Raw genomic sequence first — 17,652 nt, 5'->3', positions numbered from 1 at the left:
AGTCCCTTTAGCATATTTTGCAGTGCTAGTTTGGTGGAGGTGTATTCTTTTAGTCTTCTTTTGTCTAGGAAACTTCTTATTTCACCTTCCATTTTAATTGAGAGTCTTGCTATGTGGAACAGTCTTGGTTGCAGGCCTTTGCTTTTCATGAGTTGTAATATTTCTTGCCATTCCCTTCTGGCTTGCAGTGTTTCTGTTGAGAAGTCAGACACTAGCCGTATTGGGGCTCCCTTATATGTTATTATCTCTTTCTCTCTTGCTTGTTTTTGGATTCTCTGTTTGTCTCTGATATTTGCCATTTTAAAGATGATGTGTCTTGGAGTGGGCCTCATTGGGATCCTCTTGAATGGGACCCTCCGTGTTTCCTGATCTGGTGTAATGTTTTCTCTCCTTTAATTAGGAAAGTTTTCCATCATGACTTTTCAAACAGGTTCCCTATCCCTTTCTCATCCTCTTCTCCTCCTGGTATCCCTATTATATGGATATTGTTAAGTTTCAGGTTGTCCTGCATTTCCTGCAATGCCTTTTCATTCTTTTTGAGTTTTTTTTTTTTTTTTCATTTTCTTGCTTCTTCTGGGAGCTTTTTTCTACTGTGTCCTACAGCTCGCTGATTCGGTCCTCAGCTTCATCGAGCCTGCTTTGGATTCTTTCTACTGTGTTCTTCAATTCAGAAATTGTATTCTTCATTTCCTCTTGTCTCTTATGGATAGTTTCTATGTCATTTTTCATGCTGATATAGTTTACAGTAAGTTCCTCATAGTTTCCCTGTAGTTTTTGGTAATTCTCTCTGAGCACACTGAGCTCATTGAGTTTCCTTAGAACCATTGTTTGGAACTCAATATCTGGTAGTTTACTTGCCTCTATTTAATTTAGTTCTCTTTGTGTGGATTCCTGCATTCCCTTTGAGTGGAGCATATTTCTTTGTCTTCCCATTATTTGTGAGAACCTTCTCTTATGCTTCTGCTTCTTAAGTTGATCTGTCTTGATTTCATGACTTTATGGTGTGAACTTCAATGATTGGAGACTGCTATTTTAACTTTCTGGATCTGCCTCTGATGATCTGATGTTGACCCTGTCTGATCTTAGACAGTCTGTTCCAGACTTCTAGTAATCTACTGTTTGTGGCTGTCTCCTTCAGCTGTTAATCTAGTCACTCTGCACTCAGCATACCGCCTTAGACAGCTCAGGGTGGGGCAGAGTCCCTCCTGGGGGCGAGGTTATTGGGTCTTTCAGGCTGATGCCATATGGGGGAGGAGCCTGCACTGGGATCCTGCTGTCTACTCTCTCCATTCTCTCCCCAAAGCCTCCATCCCTAGTCTTTCCTCAAGTATTGCCAGACCTCTGTGTGCCCCTTTTAGCCAGGGGTCTACTGTCTGTGGCTGCCACTCTGCACTCAGCAGGTAGCTTAGACAGCACAGGGAGGGGTGGAAGCCCACTTTGGGGCAGGGCTATTGAGTTCTTTGATGCTGGTGCTGCTCAGGGAGAGTGGTCTCTCCCTGAGCAAGATGGCCACTTTCACATGGGGGATGAGTCAGTAACAAGATCCTGCAGTCTACTCTCTCAATTCTCTCCCCAAAGCCTCCTTTCCCCATCTCTCCTCAGACATCTCTAGCTCACTCTGCCTCTGCCTTTGCCAGACACCAGGGTTCATGGCTGCAAATAAAAATTTTGCATTGGCCCTAAAGAAGGATCTTTGTGTCTCCAGCTGCCTGTCTCTGGCAGAGAACAACCTTGCTTCTTTTTGAAGCTGGCTGTTTTCTGTGTACTTTGTGGGTTCTGGTGCTGTGGGGTAGGGATCCCCATATTTGGTTTAGACTCCGCTCTTCTCATGGGGATCAAACTAGCTGTATCAATATCATTCTGGTAATGCTGCCCGTGGGTGCCAAGCGCGCCTTCTCAGGTCTTTACCATACTCCTTACCAATTAGATTGTGCTAAAGCTGATTCTTCTGTCTCTGAGGTTACAAGGCTCCTGTCTAGCTATTTTTCAGTTGTTTGTTACATGTGATTTCTGGACAACTTAATTGTAATTCCAGGTTTGTCCTTGGAGGAGGTCAGTGTGGCTTCCACTCACTCCTCTGACATCTTGATTCTCTTGGAATCTAAATGTTTTAATTTGTATTTACCTGATGACAGATAATGTGGAAGTACATTTCATTGTCTTATTTGTCATCTAAGCACCTTCTTTGATGAAATGTCTATAGAGGTTTTTGACCCATTTTTAAGTGAGTTTTTTTTTAAACTGACATTTGAATATTAAAGTTTGTATTTTTTTTGTAGCAGTCTTTTATCAGATGAGACTTTTGCAAATATTTTATTCATTATGTGTAGGCTTTTCTTCTCATTCTCTTGACATTTTTTTTTCCACAGGGTAGAAGAGTTAAAGTTTAATGGTGTCCAATAATTTTAATAAATACTGAATGGACTGTCACTGGTTGATTTTCTTATGTTACTATTGATATGAACATGCCTCCCTAGGATAAATCATACTTGTTGGTCATGTAATTTTATCTCTTGTTGAATTTAATTTACTATTATTTTTAATGAATTGTTCCTCCATGTTAATTAGAATATATGTGCACATAGTCTGTCCAGGAAGGATCCAAACATGTAATATGAAAAATAGAGACCTTAATTGAAGAGTATACAAAATACAAAAAAAAGTATATATAAGATGACATCACCTATAATTGTAATCTAACCAGCAAAGCAAGCAGGCAAGGAAAATATGACTAGCAACATTGAAAGAATGAAGAAACCAACAGGGATGGGAGGGAGTTAAGGAGGGAGGGGTATAGCAGGGAGGGGAAGGGGAAGGGTTATATCAAAGAACAGGTGTGAAGGACACAGGGAAGAAGCCAAGGTAGGGAAGGATTGAGGGAGGGAGGTGGGGATGGATGGGGCAGAGTGGGGAGAGTGGTGGCAGGTAAATGGAGACAAATGTACTGGAGCAGTAAAAAAAAAATAAAAGAAAAACATAGACAATGATACCTCAGTCCCCTTCACAGTCGGTACCTGGAGACCTCACACAGTTCTCTCTTCCCTTTCAAAGATGTATTTAGTTTTGGGAAAAGACATAAGTCACAGAGTGCCAAATCTGGGCTCTAGGGGAGCTGAGTCACCTGGGTGATTTGGTGTTTTGCCAAAAAACTCTGCATCAGACATGATGCATGAGTGATTATTTTGTCATGATGAAGCTCCCAGTCACAGTTCCCTTATGCTGCAGCCTTCTGAGTCATCCACATAGTTTCTGCAGAGGAATGTGCAATATTAATGTAAAATTTGATGCAGATTTGTTATTCCACTCACTCGGTGGTTTTGAATGCAACAGTCACACAGTACATATATTCACTCAAGTGCATCTATGACCCTCACTGAATAGTACAGTGAAATCATCATTGTTCATTTATGTTCATTCTAGCCCACTTTCTTGGCTGACAAGTTATGTTGATGTTGCATAAACAATTATCATTATACTGTGAATGGCTTGACTTTTTCCTGACAGACCTAACATGTATATATATTTCTTCTAATGTTTGGTTTTGGTTTAGGGTAATAATCGCTTTATAAAATGAGTGAAAATGTGATATTTTTCTTCTATTTTTAAAACATTTTGCAAAATATTGCTCTTCTTTCTTAAGTGTAGGATAGAATTCAACAGTAATTTTCAAATGGCTGTGTATTTATTATAAATTTCTATCTCATGTCAGTTTTGATAATTTGTATGTTTCAATATAATATTTTTATTTAAAACTATCATGAAGTCCACTACTTTAATACTCTAAAAAATGTATTGAAATTATTCTATTTTCTTACTACCACAGTCAGTAGCATTATTCTTAATTGCTCTTTTCACTGTTACAACAATTATGAAAGCATTTGTAAGTTTTTTTTTACTCCTATGAGGGAACATTGTTTTTTTAGATGTTAGATTAGATGTCTTTCAAACTTCAGTTCCCTCATTGGTCAAGAGAACCCTTTATTTCATAGTTTACCCTGCTTACTGTAATTAATATAATTCTAGTGTTTTATTACAATTCTTTATATCCTTCAGAGAGAGAATCTTAAATGTTATGTGATTTTATTCTTGTCAAAATGTCAATTCTTTCATATATGATGTGCATGTTTTCTTTATGATATTGCTTATCAAGTTCACTTTCTAGGAAGCCTCAATCATCATCTAGATATGATTGCTCCTAGGAGAAACTCATACTTCTATCTTTATACAGTATGCTTTTTTCTTCTATTTTATATAATCTTTATTGTATCTTTTCTAGTATTCTTTAGTCCCTTTATACCCTACTCCCCTTAGCCATCACCACACATTGTCCATACCCCTGAGACTTTTTTCCTGTTTTAAAACAGATGATACATATTTTAAAATAATTTTGAGTAGTGTAATGATAATTCTACAGAGATATCTTCATTAATTGAATATCACCTAGAACTTGTACATTCACAGAAATTTTCTGTGTGTGAGAGAGGACGTAATGACTTGTGTTAAACCAACTTACCAGAACATCTTTTTCGTTTCTTTCTTGAAGCATAACGCATTGAAACATCCAAAATACATATATAATTTTAATAGTTCCTGAGATTATTATATGAATTACTGTCCACCGAACTAAAAGTTCCTGATTTGGATAATATGTTCAAAATAAACCAATGAGTCAAAAACATAAAAATCAATTTCACATCCTGAGCTCCTACAGACACATACTGATCTCATTCAGGAAAGAAGAAGTGCATCATATTTAGTTCACAGAGCCAAATTAAAATGGGGACCTCTGGCAATCTTTATCTAGGTAAAATTTAAAAAGATATATCCTGGACTTCAAGATGGCAGAGAAGTGAGTGGAAGTAACACTGACCTCCTCGCAGGACAAACCTGGAGTTACAACTAAATGGTAGAGAATTCACTTGGAAAGCAACTGAACAATAGTTAGATAGGATACTTAAAACCTCAGACAGACAGAAAAATCATCTTTAGCACAACCTAACAGTCAAGGAGTGCTTTAGAGACATGAGAAGGGAGGCTGAACGCCCAAGAGTGGCAGTACCAGAGAGATACTTAAGCAGCTAATTGGATCCCATTGAGAAGACTGCAGTCTGAACCATAGGTGTGGAATCCCAGCCTACAACATCAGAGCCCATAAAATATTCAGAGAACAGCCAGCTCAGAAAAGCTACATGGTTGCTCTCTACCAGAAATAGGCTGCTGAAGATGCAAAGAGCCATTTAAAGAGCCAACACATAAATTTTTATTGGCAGCTACTTGCCCTGGGCTCTGGCAAACGTGGGACACAGTGGACTAAAGCCCCTTGATGAGAGAATGGGGAGAGAGTCTTTGAGTAGAGGACTGAGAGAGTAGCTGGAGGGTCCCGGTGCTCACTCATCACCCATGTGGCAGTAGCCATCTTTTTCTGAGCAGAAGCAGCTTATGAGGACACAAGAGCCTGACCTCCAACAGAAAATCTGCCATGCCCTATGGTGCCTAAGCCTAAGTGTTGAGAGCAGAGTTACTAGATTAATAGTTGATGGAGACAGCCACAGACACTAGATGCCTGGAAGTTTTGAAAAGACTGCCTAAGATCAGTCGGGGTCAATAGCTGACATCATTAGAAGCAGATCCAGAAAAAAAAAAAAAAGACTGGTCTCCTACAGTGAAACTTCACACCACAAACTAAGGAGATCAAAACTGATCAAATTAAGAAAGAGAAGCAGAAGAGTCTCACAAATAATGGGGGTGGGGAAAACACTCTCCAATCATAGGGAAAGGAGAAAACTCCACAAAGAGAACTAAATGAAAAAGAGGCAAGTAAACTTTCAGATAGTAAGTATAAAACAATGGTTCTAAAGAAGCTTAGTAGCTCAATGAGCTCAAAGAGAATTATCAAAAACTACAGGGAAACTATGAGGAACTCACTGTAAACTATATCACCATGAAAAAGGACATAGAAACTACCAATAAGTGGCAAGAGAAAAGGAAGAATACAATACCTGAATTGAAGAACACAGTAGAAGGAATCAAAAGCAGGCAAGATGAAGCAGAAGATCAAATAAGAGAGCTGGAATATGAGATAGGATAAAGATCACAGAGAGAACAAGAAAATGAAAAGGGACTCAGAAAGAATGAAGAGGCATTTAGGGAAATTCAGGACAATCTGAAATGTACCAATATACATATAACAGGGATACCAGAATAAAAGAAGAGGAGGAAGGTATAGTGAACCTGTTTGACAAAGTAATGATTGAAACCTTCCCTAATTGGAGGAAAGTAAGAGTAACACAAGTCCAGGAAGCACAGAGGTTCCCATTCAAGGGGAACCCATTGAGGCCCACTGTAATACACATCATCATTAAAATGGCAAATGCCAATGACAAAGACAAAATACAAAAGACAACAGGGGATAAACAAATAGTAACATACAAGGGAGGAAACATATGGCTGCCAGCTGACTTCTCAAAAGAAATACTGGAAGCCAGAAAGATCTGGCAAGAAATTTTCCAAGAAATGAAAAGCAAAGGCCTGCAACAAAGATTGCTCTTCCTTGCAAGTCTCTCAATTAAAATAGAAGGTGAAATAAAGAGTTTCCCAGACAAAAGAAGGTAACAGATTATATCTCTACCAAATGAGAAATGCAAGGTATGCTAAAGGGACTGCTTTAAGAAGATGAAGAAAAAGAGTGAGGAAGAGAGGGACACAGGTACAAAGGGAAACAATTGAATATGTACTATCCATAAACTTTAAATGTAAATCATTTAATGCCTCAGTCAAAAGACATAAGAGAGTGGAATGGATAAGAAAACATGAGCCACACACATGCTGCCTACAAGAGACCCACCTCAGAACAAAGGACCTACACAGACAGAATGAAAAGGGATCTAAAAATAAATATTCCAAGCAAATGGACAGTAGAAAAAAAAAGCTGGGGTAGCAGAACTCATGTTAGACAAAATAGATTTCAAAACAAACTCCATAAAAAGAGATCCAGAAAGACACTTCATAATACTCAAAGGGAGAATCCATCAAGAAGACATAAACATTTAAAACATATATGCAAACAACATAAGAGTGCCGAAATATATAAAATAAACATTGGAAGGCTTCAAGAAAGATATAGACAGCAACACACGGATAGTAGGGGATTTTGACACCCCACTGTTAACAATGGATGAATCTTCTAAACAAAACATCAAAAAGGATACTGCGGAACTGAACAACTCATTAGGTCACATGGACTTATGTACATATATAGAATTTTCTTCCTGAAAAATGAAAATACACATTATTTTCAAAGATAGATCACCTGATTGGACATAAAACAAGCCTCGATAAATTCAGGGAAACTGAAATCATAGCAAACATTTTCTCAGACCACAAGGGTTAGAAACTATAATCCAATCTCAAGTAAAAAAACTCAAAACCACTCAAATTCATGAAGACTGAATAGCAATGCTATTAAACAAAGAATGGGCTAATAATGAGATCAAACAAGACATCAAAAAGTTTCTGGAAACAAATGAAAATGAAGGCACAGCAGTCCAAAACCTATGGGACATAGCAAAGGCAGTCTTAAGAGAGAAGTTCATAGCAACAAAAGCCTACCTAAAAAAGATAGAAACATTTCAAATAAATTACCTAACCCAAGAGCTTAAAGAGCTGGAGAAACAAAAACTAAAAGCCCAGAGCAAGTGGAAGAAAGGGAATAAGCAAGGTCATAGAAGAATTGAATGACATAGAGATTAAATGAACAATTCAAAGGACCAAAAAACCCAGGAGATGTTTCTTTGAAAACATACACAACATCGACAAGCCTTTAAGCAAACTCATCAAGAAAAAAAGGGATATGACCCAAATAAAACATATCACAAATGAAAGAAAAGGAATAACAACTGATGGCACAGATAAAAACGATTGTAAGAAATTACTATGAACAATTATCTGGCAAGAACTTTGAAAACTTGGGTGAAATGGACAAATTTCTAGAAAAATAACCTTACAACAATGAATGAAGGAGAAGCAGAATGCCTGAACAGACCAACAACAGGTGGGGAAATTGAAGCACTATCCAAAAAAAAATGCATGGCACACAAAAACCAAAGTCACAAATACCATACTGGATGGTTTCAAAGGAGAATTATACAAAAAATTTAAGGAAGCTGTAAACCCTGTCCTTCTCAGACTATTCCAAAAATCAAAGAAGAAGGAAAACTCCCAAAACCTTTTTATGAGGCTACCATCATCCTCATCCCAAAACAAGACAAAGACACAACCCAGAAAGAAAACTGCAAGCCGATATCAGTGATGAACATAGATGAGAAAATCCTCAACAAAATATTGGCAAACTGCATCCAGCAATACATTAAAAAGATCATCCAAAATGATCAAGTGGGATTCATCCCAAGGATGCAAGGATGATTCAATATTCACAAATCAATAAGTGTAACGTCACATATACTAAAGGAAAGACAGAAACAATATGATTTTACCAATAGATGTGGAGAAAACATTTGATAAGTAACAGCACAGATTTATGATTAAAACACTCAGGAAAGTGGGATAAAATGGGCATAACTCAACATAATAAATGCCATATATGAAAAACATTCAGCCAACATCATACTCACTGGGCAAAAACTAAAAGCTTTCCCACTTAGATCAGGAACAAGACAAGGTTGCTGCTTCAACCACTCTTATTCAACATAATGTTGGAAGTCCTTACAACAATGATCAGACTAGAAAAAATAAATAAAAGGCATCCAAATTGGAAAGGAAGAAGTAAAACTATCATTGTTTGCCAATGACATGATAGTGTTGATACACAACTGCATAAACTCCACAAAATAACTACTTGACATAATGGACTTTGTAAAAACAGGAGGATGCAAAATTAATATTCAGAAATCAAAGGCATTTTTTACAGAAAAAAATATCAGCAAAGAAGATGACTAAGGAGTGAATGGGAGTCAACCTGACCTCCTCCCAAGACCAACTGGAATTCTGACTAAATAGTGGTATAATCACCTGGAAAACAATGGAATGATAACGGGGGAGGAGCCTTGGAGCAAAAGGCAGACAGTGGATGCAACTCTCACACATCTCAATGGGTGGGAAGTGTGGTGGAGGCTCAAGAGGGTGGGCTGGGTGCCCACGGGCACCAGCATCAGAGGGCCATTGAAACTGCCAGTTAGCTCCCCCTGAGAAGTATGGGGTCTGAATCATAAACAGGGACCTCTAAACTACAGCAACTAAAACCAGGAAAACACCCAGACAAAAATGCAACCCCAAAAAGTATAGGGGCGCTCTCCACCTGAGACAGGTGGCTGGGGATTAAAAGAGACATTTTAAGGGCCAACACAAAAATTGCAGTGACAGCCACCCTCCTTGATCTCTGGGTAGAGGCGGTAGCAGAGTGGGCTGGTGTCTGGGAAAAGATTGGTGAGGAAAACTGAGATGGCAGCAGGCAGAGACCCGGTGATGACACACCTCCCACTTTGCAGCTACCATCTCACTCAGGCATAAGGGAATCAATTAACCTGCCTTTTGTGCACTCCACACACAGCTTGTGCATGTGTGAGTTGGGGAGCTAAGTGCAGACAAGCTGGAAGAAATAGAGGATGCCTGGCCAAAGGGGTCACACAGCTGCATTGAGAGCCTTGAGGAGAGACTGGAGACAGAGGCATTCGAGAAGGAACAGGAGAAGGAACCAGGGAGTCCTGACTCCCTCCGATTCTGTAGTCTCCATTTTGGCCAGGCAGGGTGCGCCCCCAAAGAGGCAGAAGCAGGGCACACATGAACCAGACTGCCTGCGATTGCAATGCAGTCCACACAAATAGTGGATCCTTGGCTGAAGAGGTCACAGAACTGCCCAGAGAACCCTGAAGAAAGACTGGAGACAGAGGTGTTGGGGAAAGAATAGGAGGAGGAACTGTGGAGTCCTGACTCCTTCTCCTTTCCCTAGCCTCCATGGTGCGGGAACAGGCCACACCCACAAAGAGCCAAAAGCTGAAAAGCACAAAATAGACAGCCCAAAACCACCCAGTACAGGCTCGCACAGTAACCAAATGGCCGGCGAGTGTTGACAAACATGTGTGTGGACCTGCACAGGCTGGCGAGGGCTCGCACAGGCTGGCAAGGCCTCCCGCAGGTTGGTGCCAATGGGGCCTGCGAGGGAGTGTGCAGATCCAGAGGACAGGTGTAAACCGACCCGCACGGGCCTGCGAGTGAGGAGCTGTCCGCAGAAATAGTGGATCCCGGGCTGAAGATATCACAAAGCTGCCCAGAGTCCCTGGAGGAGAGACTGGAGACAGGATTAAATGGAGAGTCCTTGAGCTGACTTCATCCAATGTCCATAGTCTCCATTTGGTGAGGGCAGGCGACACCCCTAAAGAGCCAAAAGCAGGGAAAGGACACAATAGAAGTCCCTAAACTGACCAGTGTGGCGGCGCTCACTGGGCATGGGGGCTAGACAAAAGAGCACGGTTGGGCAAATAAGCACCCAGACGGGCAGGAGATCCTGTCGGGCCAGGGAGCATTCTCAAGGAGCCCGCGGGAGAGTGCAAAGTGATCCACAGAAATAGTGGATCTCTGGCTGAAGGGGTCAGAGAGCTGACCAAAGCAGGAGTCAGACACAGACAATAGACTCCTGGAAGGCTCAAACAAACGACCCAAGGCCGTATTGGGTCAGCAACTGACATCATCAGAGGCAAGCTCAGAAAGTAAACTAAAGAAACAAACAAACAAATAAATAAATAAATAAAGACCTCCCTACTACCATAGAAGGTAAATTCAAAAAGTTAGGAAATCTAGACTGCCCAATTGAAGCAGAAGGAAAAATCAATCAATCAATCAATCAATCAATAAATTAACTAACTACTTAATAAACTCTCACAAAAAAAGGGAAGAAAAAGAAGTTTCACCCAAATTAGTGGAAAAGGGGACTCCCCACAGAGAGAGCTAAATGAAATAGAGGCAAGGGAACTATCAGATATTCAATTCAAAACAGTGGTTTTAAGGAAGCTAATGAGCTCAGTCACCTCAAAGATAACTATGAGAAACTGCAGAGAAACTATCACGATCTTACAGCAAAATATAGAAACCTGGAAAAGAACATAGAAACTATCAAGAAGACACAAGAGGATATGAAGAATACCATTTCAGAACTGAATAACACAGTAGAAGGAATCCAAAGCAGGCTGGATGAAGCTGAGGATCGAATCAGTGAGATGGAGGATAAGTTAGAAAAAGGTCCCAGAAACAACAAGAAATGGCAAAAAGACTCAAAAAGAATGAAGAGGCATTTAAGGAAATGCAGGACAACCAGAAATGCAATAATATCCATATAATTGGGACACCAGAAGGAGAAGAAGAACAGCAAGGGATAGAGAAACTCCTCGAAAAAGTAATGATGGAAAATTTCCCCAATTTGAGGAGAGAAAGGGTCTCCCGGATCCAGGAGGTACAGAGAACCCCACTCAAGAGGGACCCAAGGAGTTCCACTCAGAGACACAGCATCATTAAAATGGAAACTATCAAAGACAAAGAGAGAATCTCCAAGGCAGCAAGGGAGAAGGAGAAAGTAACATACAAGGGGGCCCGGAAACGCCTAGGAGCTGACATCTCAACAGAAACACGACAAGCCAGAAGGGAATGGCAACAAATATTCTAAGTAATGAAAAGCAATGGCTTACAACCAAGGCTGCTCTATCCAGCAAGGTTCTCAATTAAAATAGAAGGGGGAATAAGGAGTTTCCCAGACAAAAGAAAGCTAAAAGAATACATATCCACCAAACCAGTACTCCAAGATATGCTAAAGGGGCTGGTTTAAGAAGATGAAGGAAAAGAGTGAGAAAGAGAAAAACACAGGTACAGAGAGAAAAAAATGAATAAGGTTCTATCAGTAATAAGTGTCAAAGTAAATGGACTAAAAACTCGAATCAAAAGACACAGGATAGCTGAATGGATAAGAAAACATGACCTACATATAAGCTGCCTCAAAGAGACCCACCTCAGACCCAAAGGCCTGCACAGATTGAAAGTTAAGGGAAGGAAAAAAATATGCCAAGCAAATGGGCAAGAGAAAGAGGACAGGGTTGCCATACTTTTATCAGACAAAGTAGATTTCAAAACAAAGGCCATAAAAACACACCCAGAGGGGCACTTTAGAATACTTAAAGAAAGAATCTACCAAGAAGACGTAAACATTGTAAACTTATACGCTCCCAATATAGGAACCCCCAAGTATATAAGGAAATTGTGGGATGACTTCAAAAAAGATATAGACAGCTTCCAACACTTGGCTATTGTAAATTTTGCTGCAATGAACATTGGGGTGCATAGGTTCTTTTGTATTGGCATTTTGAAAAAATAAATTAAAATTTAAAAAAAAAATAAAAACCATAGAAATAAAAAATGAAGATATAGACAGCGACACACTGATAGTAGGGGATTTCAACACCCCACTGTCAAAAATGGACAGTTCTTCCAAACAAAACATTAAAAAAAGATATTGTGGAGCTCAGTGATGCACTGAATCAAAGAGACTTAACCGACATATATAGAACTTTACATTCCAAAGAAGCAAAATACACATTCTCTTCAAATGCCCATGGCAGTTTTTCAAAGATAGACCACATGATAGGACACAAATCAAAACTCAACAAATTCAGGAAAATTAAAACAATAACAAACTTTTTCTTCAGCCACAAGGGCGTGAAACTGGAAATCAACCTCAAAGAGAAACGTCAAAAACTTGCAAACTCATGGAGACTGAACAGTAGACTATTAAACAATGAATGGGTCAATAATGAGATAAGAGAAGAAATCAAAAAATTTCTGGAAACAAATGAAAATGTACAGACAACAGTCAAAAACCTATCGGACACAGCAAAGCAGTCCTGAGAGAGAAGTTCATAGCAATACAGGCTTACCTTAAAAAGAGAGAGACATTTCAAATAAAAGACGTAAGATGACAACTTCAAGAATTGGAGAAACAACAACAAATAACTCTCAGAGGAAGTAGAAGGACGGAAATATTCAAGATTACAGCGGAACTTAATGACATAGAGATGAAAAGAACAGTTCACAGGATCAGCCAACTCAGGAACAGATACTTTGAAAGATGAATAAAATTGACAAGCCTTTAAGCAAAGTCATCAAAAAAAAAAAAAAAGGGAGAGGACCTAAATAAATAATATCAGAAATGAAAGAGGAGAAATTACAACTGATACCACTGCAATACAAAAGATTGATAGAAACTCCTATGAACAATTATATGCCAGGAAATTTGAAAACCTCAAAGAAATGGACAAATTCCTAGAAAAATGTAATCTTCCAAAACTGGAAAAGGAAAAAAAGAAAGCTTGAACAGACTGATTACACCTGGGGAAATTGAAGCAGTAAACAAGAAACTCCCGGCAAACAAAAGCCCAGGGACAGACAGTTTCACAGGAGAATTTTACAAAATATTTAAGGAAGAGCTAACCTCTGTCCTTCTCATACTATTCCAAAAAAATCCAAGAGGAAGGAAGACTCTTAGACTCTTTTTATGTGGACAGCATCACCCTCATCTCAAAACCAGATACAGACCCTACAAAGAAGTAAAAAATACAGGTCAATTTCTCTGATGAACATAGATGCTAAAATCCTCAACAAAATACTGGCAAACCGCACTGAGCAATACATTAAAAAGATTATCCACCAGGATCAAGTGGGATTAATCTCAGGGATGCATGGATGGTTCAATGTACGCAAGTCAATAAACATAATACATCACATAAATAAAAGAGAAGACAAAAACCACATGATCATCTCGATGGATGCAGAAAATTCATTTCATGAGATACAGCACCCATTTATGATCAAAACACTCAGCAAAATAGGAATAAATGGGGCATTCCTCAATGTAATAAAGGCAATATATGAAAAAGCTACAGCCAACATCATAGTCAATGGGCAAAAACTAAAACCTTTCCCAATAATATTGGGAACACGACAAGGATGTCCATTCTCATTGCTTGTATTCAACATAATATTGGAAGCCCTAGCCACAGTGGTCAGAAAAGAAAAAAAAAGGCATCCACATAGGAATGGAAGGAGTAAAGCTATCATTATTTGCAGATGACATAGTAATGTACATTGAAAACCCTGTAGACTCTACCAAAAAACTCCTCGACCTAATAACTGAATTTGGCAAAACAGTGGGCTACAAAGTCAATATTCAGAAATCAAAGATATTTTTGCACCCCAGCAATGAAATAGAAGAAGAAGAAATCAGAAAAAAATATACCATTCAGTATAGCAAGAAGAAAGATAAAGTACCTAGGAATAAATTTAACCAAAGAGATAAAAGACCTGTACACAGAAAACTATACAACATTGAAGAAAGAAATTAAGGAATACACAAGTAAATGGAAGCATATACCATGCCCATGGATTGGAAAAATTAATATCATCAAAATGTCCATACTACCCAAAGCAATTTATAGATTCAACGCAATTCCTATTAAGGTACCAGTGATGTATTTCCCAGAAATAGAACAGACATTTCAAAAATTTATATGGAATCATAAATGACCCTGAATAATTGCAGTAATTTTGAGAAAGAAAAACAAAGTAGGAGGGATAACAATACCGGTCATCAAATTCTACTACAAAGCCACTATACTCAAAACAATCTGGCACTGGCACAAGAACAGACCCATAGACCAGTGGAACAGAATAGAAAGCCCAGAAATAAGCCCAGGTTTATATGGGCATCTAAATTCGACAAAGGGGGCAGAAGCATAAAATGGAGCAATAATAGCCTCTTCAACAAGTGGTGTTGGGAGAGCTGGACGGCTACATGCAAAAAATTGAAATTGGATCATCAGCTGACACCATACACTAAAATAAACTCAAGATGGATAAAAGACTTAAATATAAGTCGCAACACCATGAAAGTCCTAGAGGAGAACATTGGCGGGAAACTCAGATATCCCATGCAGCAATTTTTTTTTTTTTTTTTACTGATATGTCTCCTAAAGCAAGGGACATAAAGGAAAGAATAAACAAGTGGGACCTCACCAAAATAAGAAGCTTCTGCATGGCTAAAGAATACATCAGTAAAATGAACAGGGTGCCAACCATATGGGAAAATATATTCGCTAATGATACATCATATAGAGGTTTGATCTCCAAGATATATAAAGAATTCACTCGACTCCACTCCAAGAAGAGAAATGATCAAATCAAAACATGGGCAAAGGACCTGGGCAGACACTTTTCCAAGGAGGAGATATAGAGTGACCAGAGACGTTTGAATGGTTGTTCAGCATTACTAGCCATCGGAGAAATGCAGATCAAAACAACCATGAGATGCTACCTCACACTGGTCAGAATGACCTTCATAAACAAATCAACAAACAACAGAACAGGTGCTGGAGAGGCTGTGGAGAAAAAGGAACACTGGTATACTGTTGGTGGGAATGCACACTGGTGCAGCCATTGTGGAAAGCAGTGTGGATTTTCCTCAAAAACCTGAAAATGGAACTGCCTTTTGATGCAGTGATTTCCCTTCTGGGACTATACCCTAAGAATCCCCAAACACCAATTCAAAAGAACCTATGCACCCCAATGTTCATAGCAGCACAATTTACAATTGCCAAGTGCTGGAAGCAACCTAAATGCCTGTCTGTAGATGATTGGGTCGAAAAACTATGGTGCATTTACACAACGGAATACTTCACAACAGAAAGAAAAAAGGAACTACTAAATTTCATGACAGCATGGATGGAATTATACAGCTTTATGCTAAGCGAGATAAGCCAGGGGACAAAAGACAAATACCATATGATCTCATCTAGAAGCAGAACCTAACCAACAATACAAAGATGCAAGGAAAATAGTATCAGCAACACTGGCAGGAATATAAACCAACAGAGACAAGAAAGAAGGAGGGAGGGGGGTGGCGGAAAATGAAATGAAGGGGAAGTCAAGGAACATATATCAAGGACTCAAGGACAAAACCAAAGGGGAAGAGTTGAGGGAGGGAGGGAGAGAGGGAGGGGCAAGGGAAAGTGGTGGTGGAAAGGCAGAGACAAATGTATTTGAAAAAATAAATTAATTAAAAAATAAAATAAAATTATACTGACTGAAATCAAAAATAAAAGATATATCAGAAGCAGATATCAGGAAAAAATGTCCTTTGTTATAGCAATAAGAATAATAAAGTGCGTAGGAATAAACTTAACCGAGAAGATAAAAGACCTGTATGCACAAAACTATACAACACTGAAGAGAGAAATTAACAAAGACACCAATGAAAGGAAACACATACCATGTTCATGGATTGGAAGAATCAACATCATCAAAATATCCATCCTACCCAAAGAAATACATAGATTTAACGCATTCTCTATTAAAATATCAATGATGTATTTCACAGACATAAAACAAAGATTCGAAAAATTTATATGGAACTGTAAAAGACCCCAAATATCTGCATCAATTTTGAGGAAGAAAAACAAAGTAAGAAGGATCACAATATCTGACATCAAACTATTTTACAAGGTCACTGTAATCAAAACAATCTGGTACTTGCATAAGAACAGATGTATAGATTAATGGAACAGACTAGAGAGCCCTGAAAAAAATCCATGTATCTATGGTCAATTAATATTTGAAAAAGGGAGAGAAGCATAAAATGGAGTATATAGCCTCTTCAACAAACGGTGTTGGGTGAACTGGGCAGCTACATACAAAAAATTGAATTTCGTTCACCAAATTTCACAATACACAAAAATTATCTCAAGATGCATAAGAGTCTTAAATATAAGTCACCAAAACATAAAAGTTCTTGATGGGAGCATTGGCAGGCAAATATCCCACACAGCAATATTTTCACCGATATGTCCTCTAGAGAAAGGGACATACAGAAAAGAATAAAATGGGTTTCATCGAAATATGAAGCTTCTGCATGGATAAAGAGAACAGCAGCAAAATGAAAAGGGAACCAACTGTATGGGGCAATATATTTGCCAATGATATCTCAGGCAGGGGTTTGATCTTCAAAATATATAAAGGACCCAAATGTCTCCATCCCAGGAAGGCAAACAATCCAATTAATAAATGGGCAAAGATGTGATCAGACACTTCTATAAGAAGGACATACACAAGGCCCAGAGACAAATGAAAGGTTGCTCATCATTTCCAGGCCTCAGAGAAAAACAAATTAAAACCACAGAGAGATACCACTTCACACTGGTCAGAATGATCATCATAAACAAATCAACAAACAAGAAGTGCTGATGAGATTATGGAGAAAGGGGAGCCCTAGTGCACTGTTGGTGGGATTGGAGAATGGTGCAGCCACTCTTGAAAACAGTGTGGAATTTCCTCAAAAAGCTAAAAATCGAACAGACTTTTGACCCAGCAATTCCACTGCTGGGATAATACCCTAAGAATCCTAAAACACCAATTCAAAAGAACCTATGAACATCAATGTTCATAACAGCAAAATTTACAATAGCCAAGTAAGTGCTGGAAGCAGCCTAACTGCCCATCAGTAAGTGAGTGGATCAAAAAACTCTGGTACATTTACAGAATGGAATACTATTCAGCTAAAGAATGAAAGAGCTACTACCCTTTGTGACAGCATGGATGAAACTAGAA

Source organism: Pteronotus mesoamericanus, unplaced genomic scaffold (genome assembly GCF_021234165.1).
Source record: "Pteronotus mesoamericanus isolate MK-2021 breed Mesoamerican mustached bat unplaced genomic scaffold, CSHL_Meso_final scaffold_12, whole genome shotgun sequence".
Classification (NCBI taxonomy): domain Eukaryota; kingdom Metazoa; phylum Chordata; class Mammalia; order Chiroptera; family Mormoopidae; genus Pteronotus; species Pteronotus mesoamericanus.
The sequence above is the reverse complement of the archived record's forward strand: the minus strand, read 5'-3'. Positions refer to the sequence as shown.